This window comes from Schistocerca cancellata, chromosome 5, assembly GCF_023864275.1.
Source record: "Schistocerca cancellata isolate TAMUIC-IGC-003103 chromosome 5, iqSchCanc2.1, whole genome shotgun sequence".
Classification (NCBI taxonomy): Eukaryota; Metazoa; Arthropoda; class Insecta; order Orthoptera; family Acrididae; genus Schistocerca; species Schistocerca cancellata.
This window is the reverse complement of record NC_064630.1, coordinates 204,003,572-204,026,918: the sequence shown is the minus strand read 5'-3', so window position 1 is coordinate 204,026,918 and position 23,347 is coordinate 204,003,572.

Here is a 23,347-nt window from a genome sequence, read left to right as displayed (position 1 = left end):
TCACAGGACAAAATATTAGTCACCCCATTAAAAGACCACATCGGTCGCTTTGGAGCCCAGTACCTGGAGAAGAACTGATGCTAGTCGGTCATTTGGCCCTAAAACGCTGATATAGTAAGCTTATTACATCAAACGGGTCTGCAGACATGCACCAAAGATCAGAGAGTGGTAGATATTCCATCACTGCACAGCTGTATAGACCGTTAAGATAGAGGTGTATTAGATTCATCGTTATTTATATTATAATCAGCCACGAACGTACTGTTTGCAACAACATGTCAATGAGAACAGTACCAACTCCGATGTCACATTCAACAAATTCTAATCATTCCACGTCCTTTGCTTGAATTTTGAACAGAAATTATAAGAAATGGCTGCCGAAGACCCTGGCGTTCTGCCAACGGGGCGGGGAGCGGACAGAGGTTGGGATCACTCCCTTTCCCTTAGGGTGGGGAACTGCCACTACAAGTTGGAAGAAACAGCAACGATCAACAGCACGAGGAGAGGGTAATGGAAACCACTGCAGTAAACACGTAATGGCCGGTCGGAGTGGCCATGCGGTTCTAGGCGCAACAGTCTAGAGCCGAGCGACCGCTATGGTCGCAGGTTCGAATTCTGCTTCGGGCATCGATGCGTGTGATGTCCTTAGGTTAGTTACGTTTAATTAGTGTTAAGTTCTAGGCGACTGATGACCTCAGAAGTTAAGTCGCATAGTGCTCAGAGCCATTTGAACCAAGCCAAACACGTAATGTGTACCCACACAGTATGTGGCCTGTAATTGGAAAAGTGTCATTATGGTCTCTCCATTGACCAAAGACTGCGGACAAGTCAACTACTCGGATCTGTGGGTTGGGACTGCCGAGTGGAGTTGACCATGAAATAAGGACTGATTAACCAACGTCGGAGTAACGTTCTACAAGTTGGGGCGTGGAATGTCAGCACTTTCTTACAGACTTGAAGACGACAGCAACTACTGTTGAAACCGATTGTCTTAAATAAAGGTATATCTTGACTTTTGACTGGTTTTTAACACCCTAAAACTAGTCACAGAACAATACTATTTCCCATCTGACAACCTGTTCTTCTCACAGCAGGATATCCTTTCCATGGGGTCACAAGTCAGTTGACTCTTTGCCAGCATCTTTCTCATTCACATTAAAAGAAATACTTGAAGCAATAATAAGACCAAACAAATACAGAATAGTATATTGGTATCACTATAAAGACGATATCATATGCCTCCTACATGAAACAACTTGTGGCATATGATCAAACAGTTCCCTAGTGATATAAACACAGTTCACACACAGATAAATCTCACGATACAAACAGAAAATGACTAAATGCTAAATTTCTTTGACCTCCTAGCACACAATCACCAACATCAGATTTCCATATTTAGGAAATTCACCACCACCAGCACACCCATGCACAAATACTCCAGTCACCCAATGGCGCACAATCTAGCCAGTTTCTATTATGTACTGCACAGACTGAACAAAACTTCACTCAGTCAAGGTAACTACAAAAATGAATTACAGACAAACAAACAGCTCCAGATAATGGAATGTTATAGAGAAACTCAATCACAAAATTAAAACAAAAATAAAGGGGATACCTAGCACACAATCTATCACCAACTTACAACCACAGACACAGAGAACATACAGCACATAACAAAAACACACAGAACACACACACACACACACACACACACACACGCACGCACGCACACATGAACAAGAAACACCGATAACAACAAACAGATGATACACTCTCATTTACATCGATAAAGCAGCACATAGAACAGGCAATATACTCGAAAAACAGGGGCTAAACATAGTCTACAGAACAGACGACTCAATACAGAGAAAGCTAAGGCAACTAAAATTGCAGGATGTAAGGTCCGCCAGCTATGCAAAACACCGTTTTTACCAAGTTCCCTAACATGTTTCAGCACCACTATGCCATCATCAGTGGGTTTCCGTTTTATTTAATCTGTAATGTGTACATTTTTACTAGAAATGTTGTTGGAAGTTAACCTGTCATGTAAACGTAATTTAGTTTGTCGCAATGACAGGTTAACTCCCAACAAAACTTCTCACCACCATCGTTTGGTTGCAGATGACAAGCTACTTGTAATAAATAATACACAAGTGGTCCTGAAAAATAATGCGCTCTAAGTGTAAAGGTATTAACAAAAAGAAATCAATTATTGTTTTAATTAAATATCCACATAATTTTTTAATTATTTAGTAAAAATGTTCACATTACAGATTAAATAAAACGGTAACCCACTGATAATGGCACAGTGATGGTGAAACATGTTTGGGAACTTGGAAAAAACGGTGTTTTGCATAACTGGCGGACCTCACAGCCTAGAATTTTAAATGCGAACACGGCAAAAACACAAGGAGCTGCGAATCCAAATGGTGGATATAGGATAACTAACACAAGGAGAGACAAACACAGCATGCCTGGTCTTTACCAACTGACATGCGAGAACTGCAAATCAATTTGTATATGACAAAGAAGCAGAAACTTTAATACCAGATACGCAGAACACAGAACAGCAATAAAAAGTAAAATCTGTCACTCTACTTTTGGTGAACATCTTATGGCTATACTACCCAACAAACATGAATAGTGACTTAAAAATTCTCAAATGCAGCAACAGTCCTCCCCCCTTCCCGACTGAAGGAAAACAAGTGTCTACACACCTACCCACAAACCCACCCAGCCACCAACCACTCTCTCTCTCTCTCTCTCTCTCTCTCTCTCTCTCTCACACACACACACACACACACACACACACAAACGCGCGCGTGTTTGCGCAGTCTTCCAGAAATAATTAGTTGGTGATGGGCATAACCATAACATTCACAATCGTAAAACTGCGAAGTAAATTACTATTCTACATTAAGTTCCATATGTTATGACGAATTGTGAAACAAAAAAACTGCACTAAATAAGATAAAAATCCAGGAAATTCATAACATGTAGTGGTGGGTAGATATACAAAACTGTCTTAAAAACTCAAATTTATATGCGTATAAATAGTAAAAAGCGTTTTTCCTGTTTGTACAACGATAACAGAAAATCCACTGAAGATGCCGAAATTCAGCCGAAACACGTCTAGGAAATAAAAATAGTGTTTTGTTGAAGGCGGACCCTATCCAAGGACAAATCTATTAGAATCAGAACTGAAAGGAAGTTTGGAAGACTCAAGAACAAATAAGGCAGAAGGCACAGATAACATTGCATTGTCATTTCTAAAAATCATTATTTTAAGTGGCAACAAAATGACTATTCACGATGATGTGTGGAATGCAGGAAATTGGCGATATACGATTAGACTTTCGGAGAAATATCATTCCAAAGATTGCAGGAGCCGACAAGTGAGAGAATTATAGCACAATCAGTTCAACAGCTCATGCATCCAAGTTCCTGGCAAGAGTAATTTACAGTTGAATGGGAAGAAAATTGAGAATCTGTCAGATGACGTGCAGTCGGGCTTTAGGAAAGATAAATGCATCAAAGAGGCAGTCTGCCGTTGTACTCGATAACTGAAGCAAAACTAAAGAAAAATAAAGGCACGTTCATGGAATTTCTTTACCAGGAGAAAGCGTTCGACAATGTCTCGAAATTATGAGAAAAACAGGGGTAAGATTTAGGGAAAGACGGGTAAAAAGCAAGTGTGCAATGTTCGTATCGCTAAAACTGAGAAACCGGTCCCGGTAGGATCAAGGGAGTTGTTCTATAGTATGGCAGCCCTCTATCCCCCATCCATGAAGAAGGTTCCCGTTTTTACCTGAAGGGTGTGCTTTTGAAGATATAAGGGCTGGAAAGTTCCACTCTCTAGAAATTTCTAGAACATTCCAGAACATTCGAGAGTATTCATGAGAATTGCACAACATTCCAGAATGCTCTGCAATGATCCGGGATGTTCTGGAATGTTCGGGAATAATCTCTAACATTCGGGAAGATTCCAGAATGATCGGGAACAACATGGAACGTCCAAGACCATTGTGGAACAAAAAAATGGTTCAAATGGCTCTGAGCACTATGGGACTCAACATCATAGGTCATAAGTCCCCTAGAACTTAGAACTACTTAAACCTAACTAACCTAAGGACAGCACACACACCCATGCCCGAGGCAGGATTCGAACCTGCGACCGTAGCAGTCCCGCGGTTCCGGACTGCAGCGCCAGAACCGCTAGACCACCGCGGCCGGCCATTGTGGAACATTCCAGAACAATGTACAATGTTGTGGAATGTTCTGGAACATTGTGAACCATTCTAAGTCTTTTTGGTATGTTCTGGAATTCGCTACTAGTGGGAACGTCAGTTTCCTATCGGTGACGAAGGGAGGAACCGAAAAAGTACGCAGTGTGAATAAAAATGAACAGTAAAGTGTGAGTAGTCAAAGGGATAAGTGACTGAACATAAATCTAGAAGAAAGTATGAAAAATGTGAAGCGTGCAAGTGTGTTTTTGTTAGTAAAATTTGATTTGATTTATATTTCAGACAACGCCCAAACTTAAAAGAGCATGAATCCTGTCAGTTCTGTAGAAAAACGGTGAAAACAAAAAGAACAGAAAAAACGAAACAGTTGAATAGCGTGAAGCACGTTTAGGTTCCCAACGAACGAGAATGAAGATCATGAGAAGCAGAAAAACCGAGGTACAACAAAGTAAACGAAGTGAAGAACCAAGAATTGGGTCACAAGCCAGCCATGAAAATATCACCCTACGATAGGCGCGGACGAGGACCAGTAAACGGTACAACCGAATAAATGAAGCATTTCACTATGTCCCGACGAAAGAATGTAACAAACATGTCGTAGTCGGAAAAATGGATAACATCTGCCAATTTTGCAACGCTAAAAAGTTCAGTAGAGAAACAGCATTCTGTTGGAAGAATGGAAAAATTCGTTTACCACCACTAGAAGCAACTCCACTGGAATTTTCGCATTACATGACCGGGGGAACTCCAGAGTCAAAACACTTTCTTCAAAATATAAAAGCTTCCGAATGCCTTCTTTCGGTTCACTTCGATCAAAACTAACACAGATGAAAGCGATTATGTTTTTTCCACCCAAGGACAGATCTGTCGCAACATGGGAAAATTACCACCAGTACCCAACGAAGACCACAAAATTGTGCAAGTATATTTCATCGGAAAAGAATAAACAGAAGTTGACCAACGCTGCACGAATTTCAGTGGACTGGGACTAGAAGTAGTCCAAGATGTACAGACGATCTAACTCCAATACAATCAACTGATTCATGTATTCAAAACATCACTTGACCGAATGATTTCTGATGACTATAAAATTATAATTCGAGGCGACGAAAGACCACCTGAGAACACGAACGTCGATTCAGTGCACCTCTGATGGACGAAACCGCCATCGTAATTGTGGACAGTGAAAACACAAGACGTTACATACTTGTACAACGAAGAAGAGAAGTACTACAACGCATTTCACGAGCACACCGTTCATATGACGCCCTCCAATATTCATTAATATTTCTGCTCGGAGATGACGGATATCATTTTAATGTGAATTAAATCCAGCCTGAAACATGAGTAGAAGCACACAAAAGTCACTTCCAAGGAGTTCTATGCTTTCCACTTAATGATCAGTGACAATGAAACATACATTCACATTCTCAACACTCATCGTTTATTCCAACAGTTCGAGGTAGATATGTGTGCAAAAATAGAAGCGAAACGGATGCTTTACATAAGACTGATTCAAAGGAAACCTCGCACGGAAGAACACATTCACCTTCGAGACGCAATCATAAATGACGGACACATTGACGACATTGGAACAGTGGTAATCTTACCCTCATCATACATAGGAACTCCGAGACACATGCATGAATATACTCAAGATGCCATGACCTACATAAAAATAATATGGATGTCCTGACCTCATGAAGAGGTAGCCAGAAATCAAAGAAAAACTAAGATACGGACAAGCCTCCCATGCATCGACACGCCATAAAAGCCCTAGTTTTCCGACAAAAAGAAATGAGATTTAGTGAAGTGATCGCACAATACCACATCTTTGGAACGGTTAGGTGCTGGACATACACAATCTAATGGCAAAAAGGAGACTGCCCCACTCACACAATCTCATATGGCTACACTCCAGAGTTCATCACACTGTATTAAAAAAGTAAACATCCAAGCTGACTGTCCCAATACAGAGGAAGATCCGCAACTGTACGACATACTAGTGAAAACCATGATTCGTGGACCACGTGGGCCATTAAACCCCAATTCTCCACTTATGAGTGATGGAAACTGTACAAAGAAAAAGTACAAAAAACCATACCTGGACGCCACAGAAAGAGGAGTTAATGGCTATCCGAAATACAGAAGGCGATCACCCAAAAACAGTGGCTTCAGAACAAAAATACGAATACGAGGCAGCGGCGAACTGGAAATAAGACAAGCAATGTGTAATGCCATATAACATACTACTTCCCAAAATGTTCCAAGTGCACATAAACGTAGAATACTACAATTCTGGGAAATCGTCAAATATGCCTGTAAGTATGTGAACAAAGGCTGTGAGGTGGCAGTATTTCAAGTAGCCAAATACAGTGAACACCAAAATGGGTACGACGAGACGCTCATACACCAAATGGGAAGATACATCAACAGTATTGAAGCAGTGTGGCGGATTTTCGGTTTTCCCATACACGAACGCGAACCAACCATGTAACATCTAGAAGTAAATTTTGAGAATGGGCAGAGAGTGTACTTCACAAAAAACATCACCAGGGAAATTTCAAGTGAAGAACCTCAGAACACAACATTAACAGCCTTTTTCCAGCTGCAACCAACGGATCCATTCGCGAAAACATTACTACATGTCAGCGTCTCTACTTATTCTACTTACTATACATGGAACAGGACAAGAAATATTTTCAACGACGAAAATAAGGAACTCCAATAGAGGATCATCCAGGAATCATGAAAACTGGCTCTCTAGGACGAGAATACTCTGTATATCTGAACAACGCCAAATGTTGTTTTCTCCGGACGTGGCTACTCGAAATACCGGGCCAACAAGTTTCATAAATATCAAGACTGTTCATGATTACCTATGCCAGGCGTACAGAGAAGCATCCCAACAGTGAGCACTATTGGAAAACGACGACCACTGAGAATTAACGCTACAAGAAGTCTGACTCACAGCCTCAACTGAACAAATGAGAGATTATTCGCCGTATTCTAACAATAGGTAACCCATCGAATCCAAAATAGCTATGGGACCCCTTCAAAGAGAGTCTGAGTGATGATATAATGCACCAGTTCCGACAAGCTCATTCTGAACTGACCACAGAATTCAACGACATCTTCAATGAAACACTCATTCATCTAGAAGGTAAATGTTTAGCAAAAAACAACCAGACCTTAGTTCAACTTGGAGTGCAAGCACCGTGAAAAGATGCTAGCACTGTGCTAAACATCGAAATTACAAAGGAAAAAAGCTACATCAATGAACTACTTCTATTCATTGCTCACAACAAACCACTCCTCGACGACAATCAAAACGAAATTTACAACGTTATCCTGGTGGAATTATTTACTTGGACGCACCAAGCATTACCGAGAAAAAGTTTCTAATACATCTACTGATTTCAGAACTACATGCTAAATGACACATCCTAGCTGCACTTACATCATCCTCTGTAAGGCATCCGCGTTTTTCGGACCTTACATGAGCTTCATAATTGTGATACAGAATAAAATCGCCAGAAAATAACTCTATATTGTTAACAGGAAGCAACTGTAATAATCTCATGTACCGAATAAGAAAACAATATCTACCCTTATGACGACAGGGGCATGCGTAAATGAGATAAAGTGAACGCAGTTTGGAAGTGGAGTGTGCACGTGGCTAATGACACTGGAAAACCCCAATTAACATTAACAAAAGAAGGCTCAGCTGCAGCACAGAAAGAAACAAGGCGATAACAATATCGTACCTTTTAAATAAACACAGCCGAGACCGCGGGTAGTTGCTAGACAGCATTAACAAGGCTAGCGGTGACCCCGCAAGAAAAATAATAATTCAGCTATACCGAGGAAGCGGTTGGCTGAAGGCATACTATGTGATGTAGAAGAGACGCGGTGGGGAGAGTCACGTCATAATAAAAGCATTTTTGAGAACTAAATTAACAGAGCTATCTCGTCTCGCACCGGGCCACACCTATGTGTAAAAAAATAGCGAAGACGTTGAGACCTTTACGTCTGCGAAGTAAGGGCGGTACGCTTCACTTAACGTGACGACAGATGTAAAGCAGTACTTCACATTCCTGTGGGAATTTTTGTGGGAAGAGCATTGTGCATGTCGCTCCATCCCTCAGAGAGTGTTAAATAGCCATTATTTTGACTAGGGAAAATTTAACATTCTACAGAACGCAGGGAAGTTGAGACTGAGTGATTCAGTCAAGGCCAGAGTAGGGAATTAGCCTTTCAGATTCAGCACAGAGACAAGGCCACCGCGGTTCCAGATTGATAATTTATCAACGTGCATTGGGCAACATTAAATGTTGAGTCGAGATTTTGCTCACTCCAACCTGCGGACGCTTTGAATATAGAATGTCAGGAGTTGAATACTAACATACCCTCCACTGAGTACATGAGAGTTTGATTAGATTAAAAGATAAAATTTCATTCTCCACCAGCGTAGTCCACTCAAGAGCAACGACAACGTAGATGTAAATTTCACTGATGAAGATTTAATTGTTTTGCTAGTTATAACATTCTCATATATAGAGATAAAGATTTAATAATCCCATATTCAATGTCTAAATGTTAATTATTTTGTTGAGAGTTGAAAATAATTGAACTTGCTTGTTATACATCACTTGAACCCTGAAAGCAGTGATAAATTAAATGTAGAATGAAAAAGGAAGAGGTTGTGTTGTCATTTTAGAAAAAATCCCAAACTCATTTATATCAATTTTTGCATTCTTGTTATGCCACAGCAGAATTTCTAATTAACTTGAGACGATCCACAACTAATATTAGTGGTATTACAAGGTCACAATTAATAGTTATGTAGAATGTCTGTTTATCAGTATGGGCTTGCAAAGGTAGTAATATATTTTATCCACTTGCGCGCAATCACAAAATAGCTTTACCCACCAGCACTATACACAAAATGACAATACGTTTCAATTGCTGACAACAAACCACAACCCAACGACAATCAAAAGGAAATTTACAACGTTATTATGGCCGGGATCGACAACAATCCTGGCAGACTTATTTTCTTGGATGCACCAAGCAGTACCGAGAAACCGTTTGTAAATAAATCTACTGGTTTGGAAACTGCGTGCTAAATGACACATCCTATTTGCACTTACATCATCTAGCATTGCAGCCACACTTATGGATGGGGACGAACTGCCAATTGCACCCTACAACTACTGTTGAATATAGCCAAAGAACAGTTCCCGGTATGTAAAATCTCAAGAGCATCTGTACAGGGCAAACTAAAATTGTCTTCTGGGACGAATGCACAATGACACATAAAAAAATCACTCGAAGTCATGGACGAAACATTAGAATACTTGAGAGGTATCTCTATAGTAGTGGGAGGAACTCACTCATACTGTCAGGAGATTTTCGACAAACGCTTTCAATTATCCCCAAGTCAACACCAGCAGCCGAGATTAATGCATGCTTAAAAAAGAATCACATCTCTGGCCACACACACACACAAATACTGCGACTAACAAAAAATATGAGAGTTCAACTGTCGAAAGACCAAAGAGCAACACATTTTGCTCAAAAACTTTTACAAATACTACTGACTAGACGACCAGCCTCATTAAACTCAACAGTGATCTCGGCAACATAGTCGCTGCTGAAAGCGAAATAATTGACCAAATTTAGCCAATCACTGTTCACAACTATACCAAACCGTACTGGCTATTTTAAATGGCAACTTTGGTAACTAAAAATGATATTGTCGACGATATCAACTTTAATATTCAAATGAAAATTCTCGGTGAAGGGAGAACTTAGAAATGGATAAATTCAATGGTAAAGTGAAAGTATGAACTTCCCTACAGAATTTGTAAACTCTTTGGAAGTACCAGGAATGACACTACATGGACTTCGACTTAGAATTGGATTTCCAATCATACTACTCCGAAATATCAACTCAGCAGTACTATGTAATGGAACAAGGTTGGTCGTCAAACAGATATAGAATAACGTCATCGATGGCCAACTTATGACTAGAAAGTACGAAATACGTTCACTATTTATGGGTAAGATACCAATGATCTCTACTGAACGCCATTCCAATAAAATTAATCTACAGTTTACAATTAACAAAGCGCAAATACAAAACTTCAAAATATTGCTGCTTCAACTAAAGACTCCTGCTTCTCTCTCAGTCAACTGCAGGTAGCTTGCTTTCGAGTAGGTAATTCGAAAAATTTTGCATAAATTTTAATTGAAAACATATTCTAACTATTTACAATATTTGTTTATAAACTACATTTTTCATTTTATTATTCGCGGTATATATATATATATATATATATATATATATATATATATATATATATATATATATATATGAATTTAATAGAGCGAAACATTCCACGTGGGAAAAATATATCTAAAAACAAAGATGATGAGACTTACCAAACAAAAGCGCTGGCAGGTCGATAGACACACAAACAAACACAAACATACACACAAAATTCTAGCTTTCGCAACCAACGGCTGCTTCGACAGGAAATAGGGAAGGAGAGGGAAAGACGAAAGGATGTGAAGGATGTGGGTTTTAAGGGAGAGGGTAAGGAGTCATTCCAATCCCGGGAGCGGAAAGACTTACCTTAGGGGGAAAAAAGGAAGGGTATACACTCGCACATACACACACACATATCCATCCGCACATACACAGACAGAAGCAGACATTTGTAAAGGCTATATATATATATTAAAATTTTTTACCTCTTATAGTTAAAAGATTATCGTTTTATTCCAACTACCACACAATCTTATATCAACTCCCTGAGCGAATCTAGGTACCCCAGCTATGTACAAGAGCCAAGAGGGAAAAATTAGAGTACAAGAACAACAACGATGTGCTCGGATTAGAAACGGTGTAAGACAGGGATGTAGACTTTCGCCGCTACTATTGTTCAAGTTACACATCGAAGAAGCAACGACGGAAATAAAATAATGGTTGCAGACGAAAGGATATCAATGATGATATTAGCTGATGAAATTCCTGTCCACAGTGAAAGTGAAGAAGAATTGAAGGATTTGACGAATGGAATGAACAGCCTAATGAGCACAGAATATTGACTAAGAGTAAATCGAAGAAAGACGAAAATAATGAGAAGTAGGAGAAATGAAAACAGCAAGGAACATGACATCAAAATTGGGGATCACGAAGTAGATAAAATTAAGGAATTCTGATACCTAGTCAGCCAAATAACCCATGATGGACGGAGGAAGAAGAATATAAAAAGCAGACTAGCACTGGCAAAAAGGTCATTCCTGGTCAATAGATCTATGCGAGAATCAAATTAGGCTTTAATTTGCGAATGAAATTTTTGAGAATGTGCGTTTTAAGTACAGCATTGTATGATAGTGAAATATGGACTTCGGGAAAGCCGGAACAGAAGAGAACCAAAGCGTTTGAGATGTCGTGCTACTTATGAATGTTGAAAATTAGGTGGACTGATAAGGAATGAAAGAGGTTCTCTCGAGAATCGGCGAGGAAAGGAATATATGGGACACACTGACAGGAAGAAGGAACAGGATGACACAACATCTGTTAAGTCATCAAGGAGTAACCTCCATGGTACTAGAGGGTGCTATAATGGGTATAAACTGTAGAGGAAGCAGAGACTGTAATGCAGCCAGCAAATAATTGAGGTGCTACTTTGAGATGAAAAGTTTGACACAGGAGAGGAACTCGTGGCGTGCCGCATCCAATCACTCAGAAGACTGAAAAAATACATCGTGACAGGCTGTAATTTTATTTTAGCAGTTTTCTGCAGTGCATCCCATGCTAAGACAGATGAAGCCACGTATTGAGCTGGGTTTAGCGTTCAAAAATTTTTAAACACGTTAGCCAAAAGCAAGATATCCCTCTTAAGAAATAAATCAGAGTAATCTCCTAATGTCTTGCATTCAGATAAACTCCAAACTTTGCACATTCCTTGGTAATCCAATTCTCTAATTGTCCTTTCACTGCTTAGCCATCTTTTGAAACTTTAAATTAGTTGAAACAATTCTTCCTTAGAAACGGATTCATCAGTTACGTAGTCCTATGGAAACACGTGTTTCTTATAGATCAAAATGAACTGGTCACTGTCGGAGAAATACTTTCTTGTAATGATCAACTCGACAGGCTTTAAATTTGAGCCACATTTTTCTAGGGAGGACACCAGTTACTTGAAGGAATCTATCAACCGAAACAAGAGAGAAATTGTGTAATATTCTTGGCTATTGTACCAGTACCTGTTCGCCCATTCTAGACTATCATCGTCGATTTAACAAGCTTCATAGGTGGCTCAACCAATTTATGTACTAAGTAGTACACCGTAGACAACTGAATTGAATGCACTAGCTCTTTTTCTTCACCAGCACGCTGCAAAAACGGAAACTTCACAGTGTGCTGATTATGTTTTGTGCCAGCAAAAAGAAGAAAAAGACGATCCTCTGAGCAGTATAATACAAAAAAGAAATGAATAAGAATTGAAGCTGCAGCCAGAAACGTTCTTAATACTTACATTTTGAAGCTGAAGATGGTTGTGTATGTGTGTACACAAAATATCTTGACACTTACATGGAGGGCAGCAACAACAGTATTAATAACTTGCTCTGAATGGCAGCCTTAATTTTGTTACCAGTCTTCCTGTTGTGGTAGCAAGTTTATACTTGTTCTGTCAAGCTCAAACAAGCCAACGTGATTAGTTATTCCTCGTTTCCTTGTCTGCATCTGAACTTACGGATACTCGTAACGAACTTTATTTCCATAACGTGTAGCTACGTTTTGATTTTTTCTAAAATGGTTAAAAAAACCATCAACTGGCCTTATAGCACTAACTGCTGGGCAGATTTAGGAGCTGTTCTTGTAGTGAAATTAATTGCTGCCATCTGCTTGATATCTCTGATTATGTGCTGCGCAGATGAGAGATGCGCCTCTGCTCCATTATCAACAAAAGCCATATTGCCCAAAGCCCAGCGCCCATCATCTGTCAGGTGATCACCGCCGCTGACCAGGTTACGATGGTCATTCGAAAAGTAAAGAAAGTTTTGTTCGATATGCGAACGCGGCCCCCACTTCCCCGACATTACCACCGCGACCGACCGCAGACCTTGGTAGTCATCCGCTTCAGTTTAAAATGTGTGGCAAAACTGACGATCCTGCCAGCTGTGAGGTGCTCAGTGTCATCCGCTTTTTAAACGCACAGAAAGTCCGACCCATCGAAATTCACAGACAGGTAACTGAGGTGTGCAGTAATGTTAAAAACGAACCGTTAGTTCAGAAGTGTTGCATTATGTTTAACAGTGGACGGAAAAATGTTCACGATGATGATCACTGGGGCCGGCCTTCAGTCAAAGCAAGGATTGAACCAAAAATCCAAAATGACAGGTGTTTCATTACTAGTGGACTGCACTCATACTTTCCAAACATTTCAGGAACTGTTTTGTACGAGATTTTTAGTGCAAAACTGGGCTGTAAAGGCGTGTGCCAGATGGGTTCCGCGAATTTTGCTAGACAAACACAAACCAAACGAATGGCAGCTGCATTAACATGTCTTAGTCGCTATGAAAAGACTGGTGACGAATTTTTGTATTACATTGCCACTGTTGGATAGATTTGGATATCAACCTTCACACCAGAAACAAAGCACCACTCAGTGGAATGGCATCATTCGCAATCCCCAAAGAAACCGAAAAAAGCACAATAATTTTTGAACAGCAGAAAGTTTATGGATACGATGTTTAGGGTGTCCTCATCATCGACTGCATACCCAGAGGTGAGACCATAAATGCAGCAGCCTGCTGTCAGACGCTTCAGCGACTTCGCCGCGCCGTTAGAAACAAGTGGCGCGGAATGCTAACCACTGGAGTCATCTTTCTTCATGAAAATGCACGTCTGCATGCAGCAGGGGTGACACAGACTTGCTTCACCGGTTTCAGTGGGAAATGTCTTAATATCCCTCGTACGATCCGGACTTGTCCCAAGCCATTATCACTTATTCCCCAAATTGAAAGATTCTTTGGGTGGACAACGCTACGGAACTGATGGACTTAAACAAGTAGTCAATCAATGGTGCAACAACCTGGCGGCAACTGAGTATGCAGAAGGCAGAGAAAAGCTGGTAAAACGGTACAAGTGCCTAAATTTGAGTGGTGACTACGTAGAAACGTAGCCTGGTTTGTTTGTTTTTTTTCCTGTTTTCTTTTTGGTTCGAATGGTTCAAATGGCTCTGAGCACTATGGGACTTAACATCTGAGGTCATGAGTCCCCTAGAACTTAGAACTACTTAAACATAACTAACCTAAGGACATCATACACATCCATGCCCGAGGCAGGATTCGAACCTGCGACCGTAGTGGTCTCGCGGTTCCGGACTGAAGCGCCTAGAACCGCTCGGCCACCGCGGCCGGCTTTCTTTTTGGGTCATCAGTCTTCTGACTGGTTTGACGTGGCCCGCAGAGAATTCCTCTCCTTACCAACCTGTTCATCTCAGAGTAGTGCTTGCAACCTACGTCCTCAATTATTTGCTGCATGTATTCCAACCTCTGTATTCTTTTGTAGTGTTTTTGCCTCTACAGCTCCCTCTGATACTATAGAAGTCATTCCCTGATGTCTTAAGAAATGTCCTATCATCCTGTCCCTTCTCGTTGTCAGTGTTTCCTTTCCTCTCCAATTCTCTGCAGAATCTCCTCATTCCTTACCTTATCAGACCACCTAATTTTCAAAATTCGCCTGTAGCACCATATTGCAAATGCTTCGATTCTCTTCTGTTCCGGTTTTCCCATAGTCCATGTTTCACTACCATACAATGCTGTGCTGCAACCGTACATTCTCATCTAAACATCATGTTAGTAGACTTCTCTTGGTCAGGAGTACCCTTTCTCCCAGGGCTAGTCTTCTTTTGATGTCCTCCTTGCTACATTCGGCACTGGATATTTTGCTGCCTAGGTAACAGAATTCCTTAACGTCATCTACTTCGTGACCATCAATCCTAATGTTAGGTTTCTAGCTGTTCTCATTTCTGCTACTTCCCATTACTTTCGTCTTTCTTTGTTTTACTCTCGGTTCATATTCTGTACTCATTAGATTGTTCATTTCGCTCAGCAGATTATGTAATTTTTCTTCGCTTTCACTCAGGGTAGCAATGTCAGCAGCGAATCGTATCAGTGGTATCCTTTCAGTTTGAATTTTAATTCCACTCTGAGCCTTTCTTTTATTTCCGTTATTGCCTCTTCGGTTACAGTTTGAACAGTAGGGGGAAAAGACTACATCCCTGTCTAATAGCCTTTTTAATCTGAGCGCTTCGTTGTTGGTCATCCACTCATGTTATTTCTTCTTGGCTCTTGTACATATTGTATATTACCCGTCTCTCCCTATAGATTACCCCTATTTTTCTCAGAATTTCGACATTCTTACACCATTTTACGTTTTCGAACGCTTTTTCCAGATTGACAAATCCTACGAACGTGTCTTGACTTTTCTTTAGTTTTGCTTCCATTATCAACTGCAACGTTGGAATTGCCTCTCTGGTGTCTTTACCTTTTCTTAAGCCAAACTGATCGCCGTCTAGTTCATACTCAGTTTTCTTTTTCATTATTCTGTATATTATTCTAGTCAGCAACTTGGATGCGTGTGCTGTTAAGCTGATTGTGCGATAATTCTCGCACCTGTCAGCTCATTCAGCCTTGGGAATTGCGTAGATGATGCTTTTTCGAAAGTCAGATGGTATGTCGCCAGACTCATACCAATGTCAATAGTTGTTTTGTTGCCACTTCTCCCAATGAATTTAGAAGTTCTAATGGAATGCTAACTATCCCTTCTGCCTTATTCGATCTTAAGTCCCTGAAGCTCTCTTAGATTCTGATTCTAATTCTGGGTCCCCTATCTCTTCTAAATTGACTCCTGTTTCTTCTTTTATCACATCAGACAAATCTTCCCCCTCATAGAGGCCTTCGATGCACTCTTTCCACTTATCCTCTCTCTTCGTGTAATAGTGAAATCACCGTTCACTCTAAAAGTTACCACCCTTTTTTTCTATGTCGCAGAAGGTTGTTTTGACTTTCCTGTATACTGAGTCGTTCCTTCAGACAATAATTTTTTTTTCTATTTCTTCACATTTTACATGCAGCCATTTCGTCTTAGCTTCCCTTCATTTCCTATTTATTTCATTCCTCAGCAACTTGTATTTCTGTATTCTTGAATTTCCCTGAATGTTTTTGCACTTCCTTCTTTCACCGATCAACTGAAGTATTTCTTCTGTTCCCATGGTTTCTTCGTATTTAACGTATTTGTACCAGTGTTTTTCTTTACAACTTACGTGATTGCCCCTTTTAGAGTTGTCCATTGCTCTTCAACTGTACTGCCTACGGAGCTATTTCTTATTGCTGTATCTACAGCCTTAGAGAACTTCAAGCGTGTCACGTCATCCCTAAGTACTTCTGTATTCCACTTCTTTGCGTACCGCTTCTTCCCAACTAATCTGTTGAACTTCAACCTACTCCTCATCACTACTACGTTGTTATCTGAGTCTACATCTGCTCCTGCGTACGTCTTACAATCCAGTGTCTGTGTATCAAATGGTTCAAATGGCTCTGAGCACTATGGGACTTAATTGCTAAGGTCATCAGTCCCCTAGAACTTAGAACTACTTAAACCTAAGTAACTTAAGGACATGCCAGAGGCAGGATTCCAACATGCGACCGTAGCAGTCGCGCGGTTCCAGATTGTAGCGCCTAGAACCGCTCGGTCACTCCGGCCGGCTCTCTGTATCAAGTTGTATGTGACATACAATTTCGTTTAATTATATCAAACAAAAATTTATGTGGAAAAGCAATCTTTATTTTCTGAATGACCCTCTTACATTACCTGTGCTCTGTACTAGAGTTAAAGTCAGTATCATGTTACGCTTGTCGTAATGTTATGATGAGGCATTGGGAGAAGAAGTATTGTTGTTCATACAGAAGAAAGGTAATCGTGGAACGCCCTATATATGGTAACGTATATTGCAGGTAGTAAAATCACGTCAGATCACATGTCTTCTTCTTATTTCCACAATACTCTCAATGGTAATCGTAGCCTAGAAGTCTTCTTAATTTAAGAGCTGTAGAGTGGCCACCATAGCAGTTTTGTTTGTATGTTGAGCAACATAGAGTGGTTTTTGGGTTTTTTGGTAAGCAAAACCATATTACCAATCACAGTTAATTGCTTGTTGAGTTGCTTCTGCTGAGATACTAATGATTATACCGCTTCAGAATAAGCACTGATTAGGTATGACGTATCTGTTTATTAAGGATATTAACCAAATAATTTTTTTGTAATTGTGTGTTTGTGTGTGTGTGTGGTCTGAGGCTTTAGGGAACTAAACAGCATGGTCATCAGCGCCCAAACGCATAGAAACGGGAACACATGCGATGAAAGGACGAAGACGGACAGCGAACAAGGAGAACGGCTAAAAGACACAGACCTGACGCAGTTCCAAATCCTCACATACAGAGGCAAAACAAGAGGAGAAGAAACGCACTAAAAAGGAAAGGAAACACAACGAAAAGAGAACAGAAATCGAAGTGAAACAAGTAGGTAATCGTGACTGGCGGACCTCTTACCTAAAACCTGGGTGAGCCAGACACCCAGCAGCACATTAAAATCCTCTCCCTAAAACCCGAGGCAACAAATTGGACAGGACACATGCTGAATAGAGATAGATACACTCAGGGTAATATCAGCCACCATGATCGAATGGTAACGGCAATTACTCTGTATACGGAACATCATTTACTCACCCAGTAGTCTCAAGGGTTAATGGCAAAACTCAGCAAACTGCCCATCATTACCCCAACCAGTAGTATCCCGGGAAATGGCAGTCACACTGTCAACTGACCGTCATTGACCCACCCTGCAGTGTCCAGGGATACCAGTAGTCAGCACGATCAATGACTTAATGGTGGTCACCCTGTCAATAGGCCATCATTGTCTCATAATGGTATGCGGAATAATGGCAGTTACCACGTGAGTCGACCATCACTACCACACCAAATAGAATCAACCCTGTGTTTAGGATAGTTGTAGTCAACGAAATAGGGGTAATCAGTAAACATCTACTGTTCAGTACGTTATTTCATCATAAGTCATGTGTACAGCAGCATCAAGTTTTTATGATAGCATGGATGGAGTCACTATAATGTTTGGCTGACCGTGGAAAGTAGTTGAAAGTAGGCAGCTCAAAGCACAGCAATCCACGTTCCTTACCTACGGTTCAGTACTTTATTTCATCGAAGTGTAATGTAGTTTCCACTGTACTACAGCGTTAGTAGTGAGTCATCATGCACCTGATGAAGTACTGTACATGGACTGGAATATCTAAATCTGAGTGTGGCTCAAATGGCTCTGAGCACTATGGGACTTAACATCTGTGGTCATCAGTCCCCTAGAACTTAGAACTACTTAAACCTAACTAACCTAAGGACATCACACACATCCATGCCCGAGGTAGGATTCGAACCTGCGACCGTAGCAGTCGCGCGGTTCCGAATCTGAGTGTGATTGTGTGTGTGTGTGTGTGTGTGTGTGTGTGTGTGTGTGTGTTTTCGTAGAACACATTTGTTTTAAGACCCTGCTAGTAACATGTATAATTATTTAGGAAGCTGCTGTTATTGCTCAACAGAAGTTTACATGGAGCAATAAACATTTGTCCTCTATTAATTTTCCCTGTACTCACGCAGGTAAATAATACAGAGCTGGAAATAAAGTAAATTACAACAGTACTGTCAATACATTTTGGTAAATAGTTCAAGTTGTTCAAATAGTTTTGAATGTGGTTGAGATGTTGAATATGTACTGATTGGCTGTTTCCTTATACAGTTTGGTAACATACTGCGCTGTGGTAGGAGGAGATTTAAATATGTGTGTTGACTTTCAACGGCTCTGGTAAAGTTGTGTGACTAGAGATGGAGTTGAGAAAATTTGATTGCTCACTAAAATACTGGGCGGTGCTCTCTGACTGACCAAGAGAGAGTACTTAGTGGAGGGGTGAGGTACGTGATCTGGCAAACGTCCATTAATTTGTTTCCTGTCAATGATGTTGTGGACAGCAAAGTCTTGTCAAGTTGTTTCATATAAAGGCACGTGGCTTAGATAGGTGCGCGATATCTACCTACCAGTGTCAATATTTGATTCGGAATCACAATTGCATTCCTAATGATGTATCATCCCTTTCGAGGGGTTTTATATAATTTAACTGAAGTCTTTCATGGATAAATGGGAAAAATTCGTTTCATCCGTCGTTCTGCACTTACTGTATCCTAGTCGTGTTCCAATCCTGCAAGTGTCCGTTAGTTTAATTTTTCTTGTCAGTGTTTCTCTGGCCAGCGAAGTCTTCTCAAATAGTGTCACAATCTGCCTTATAACTTCTGTAATTCTCCGACTAACGTCCGTCAGGCCGCAGCTCTCGGCTGAAATACACCTTCGGAGCGGTAGATTAAGTGTTTACCTTTTTCTGTGTTTTCCTCATAAAATACATTTTGGCAAGGGTGAATTCATACAGCCTGCAGAGCAAAAGTTGCTCACTGACGAGCCACCTACATAGCTTATTAACGCACCAGCGTACATTGTTGTTGTTGTGATCTTCAGTCCCGAGACTGGTTTGATGTAGCTCTCCATGCTACTCTATCCTGAGCGAGCTTCTTCATCTCCCAGTACCTACTGCAGCCTACATCCTTCTGAATCTGCTTAAAGTATTCTTCTCTTGGTCTCCCACTACGATTTTTACCCTCCACGCTGCCCTCCAATACTAAATTGGTGATCCCTCGATGTCTCAGAACATGTCCTACCAACCGATCCCTTCTTCTAGTCAAGTTGTGCCACAAGCTCCTCATCTCCCCAATTCTATTCAATACGTCCTCATTAGTTATGTGATCTACCCACCAAATCTTCAGCATTCTTCTGTAGCACCACATTTCTAAAGCTTCTATTCTCTTCTTTTACAAACTATTTATCGTACATGTTTCACTTCCATACATGGCTACACTCCATACATATACTTTCAGAAACGACTTCCTGACATTTAAATCTATACTCGATGTTAACAAATTTTTCTTTTTCAGACACGTTTTCCTTGCCATTCCCAGTCTACATTTTACATCCTCTCTACTTCGACCATCATCAGTTATTTTGCTCCCCAACTAGCAAAATTCCTTTACTACTTTAAATGTCTCATTTCCTAATCTAATTCCCTCAGCATCAACCGACTTAATTCGACTACATTCCATTATCCTCGTTTCGCTTTTGTTGATGTTTATCTTATACCCTCCTTTCAAGACACTGTCCATTCCGTTCAATTGCTCTTCCAAGTCCTTTGCTGTCTCTGACAGAATTACAATGTCATCGGCGAACTTCAAAGTTTTCATTTCTTCTCCATGGATTTTAATACCTACTCCGAACTTTTCTTTTGTTTCCTTTGTTGCTTGCTCAATATACAGATTGAATAACACCGGGGATAGGCTACAACCCTGTCTCACTCCCTTCCCAACCACTGCTTCCCTTTCATACCCCTCGACTCTTATAACTGCCATCTGCTTTCTGTACAAATTTTAAATAGCCTTTCGCTCCCTGTATTTTACCCCTGCCACCTTCAGAATTTGAAAGAGAGTATTCCAATCAACATTGTCAAAACCTTTATCTAAGTCTACAAATGCCTTTCCTTTATCTTTCTTCTAAGATAAGTCGTAGGGTCAGTATTGCCTCACGTGTTCCAACATTTCTACGGAATCCAAACTGATCTTCCCCGAGGTCGGCTTCTACCAGTTTTTCCATTCGTCTGTAAAGAATTCGCGTTAGTATTTTGGAGCTGTGACTTATTAAACTGATAGTTCGGTAATTTTCTCATTTGTCAACACCTGTTTTCTTTGGGATTGAAATTATTATATTCTTCTTGAAGTCTGAGGGTATTTCGCCTGTCTCGTACATCTTGCTCACCAGATGGTAGAGTTTTGTCAGGACTGGCTCTCTCAAGGCTGTCAGTAGTTCTAATGGAATGTTGTCTACTCCCGGGGCCTTGTTTCGACTCAGGTGTTTCAGTGCTCTGTCAAACTCTTCACACAGTATCGTATCTCCCATTTCATCTTTATCTACATCCTCTTCCATTTCCATAATATTGTTCCCAAGTACATCGCCCTTGTATAGGCCCTCTATATACTCCTTCCACCTTTCTGCTTTCTCTTCTTTGCTTAGAACTGGGTTTGCATCTGAGATCTTGATATTCATACAAGTGGCCCTCTTTTCTCCAAAGGTCTCTTCAGTTTTCCTGCAGGCAGTATCTATCTTACCCCTAGTGAGATAAGCCTCTACATCCTTGCATTTGTCCTCTAGCCATCCCTGCTTAGCCATTTTGCGCTTCCTGTCGATATCATTTTTGAGACGTTTGTATTCCTTTTTGCCTGCTTCATTTACTGCATTTTTATATTTTCCCCTTTCATCAATTAAATTCAATATTTCCTCTGTTACCCAAGGGTTTCTAGTAGGCCTCGTCTTTTTATCTTTTTGATCCTCTGCTGCCTTCACTATTTCATCCCGCAAAGCTACCCATTCTTCTTCTACTGTATTTCTTTCCCCCATTCCTGTCAATTGTTCCCTTATGCTCTCCCTGAAACTCCCTACAACCTCTGGTTCTTTCAGTTTATCCAGGTCCCATCTCCTTAAATTCCCACCTTTTTGCAGTTTCTTCAGTTTTAATCTACAGTTCACAAGCAATAGGTTGTGGTCAGAGACGACAACTGCCACTGGAAATGTGTTACAATTTTAAACCTGGTTCCTAAATCTCTGTCTTACCATTATATAATCTGTCTGATACCTTTTAGTATCTCCAGGGTTCTTCCATGTATATAACCTTCTTTCATGATTCTTAAACCAAGTGATAGCTATGGTTCGCAAAATTCTGCCAGGCGGCTTCCTCTTTCATTTCTTAGCCCCAATCCATATTCACCTACTATGTTTCCTTCTCTCCCATTTCCTACTCTTGAATTCCAGTCACCCATGACTATTAAGTTTTCGTCTCCCTGCACTACCAGAATAATTTCTTTTATCTCATCACACATTTCATCAAATTCTTCGCCATCTGCAGAGCTACTTCGCATATAAACTTGCACTACTGTAGTAGGCGTGGGTTTCGTGTCCATCTTGGCCACAATAATGCGTTCACTATGCTGTTTGTAGTAGCTTACGCGTACTCCTATTTTTATATTAATTAATAAACCTACTCCTGCATTACCCCTAATTGAATTTGTATTTGCCGGCCGGAGTGGCCGAGCGGTTAAAGGCGGTACAGTCTGGAACCGCACGACCGCTATGGTCGCAGGTTCGAATCCTGCTTCGGGCATGGATGTGTGTGATGTCCATAGGTTAGTTAGGTTTAAGTAGTTCTAAGTTCTAGGGGACTTATGACCACAGCAGTTGAGTCCCATAGTGCTCAGAGCCATTTTTTGATTTTGTATTTATAACCCTGTATTCACCTGACCAGAAGTCTTGTTCCTCCTGCCACCGAACTTCACTAATTCCCACTATATCTAACTTTAGCCTATCCATTTCCCATTTTAAATTTTCTAACCTACCTGCCCGATTAAGGGATCTGACATTCCACGCTCCGATCCGTAGAACGCTAGTTTTCTTTCTCCTGATAACAACGTCCTCTTGAGTAGTCCCCGCCTGGAGATCCGAATGGGGGACTATTTTACCTCCGGAATATTTTACCCAAGAGGACGCCATCATGATTTAATCATACAGTAAAGCTGCATGCCCTCGGGAAAAATTACGTCTGTAGTTTCCCCTTGCTTTCAGCCGTTCGCAGTACCAGCACAGGAAGGCCATTTTGGTTAGTGTTACAAGGTCAGATCAGTCAATCATCCAGACTGTTGTCTCTGCAACTAGTGAAAAGGCTGCTGCCCCTCTTCAGGAAATTGCCGGCCGAAGTGGCCGTGCGGTTAAAGGCGCTGCAGTCTGGAACCGCAAGACCGCTACGGTCGCAGGTTCGAATCCTGCCTCGGGCATGGATGTTTGTGATGTCCTTAGGTTAGTTCGGTTT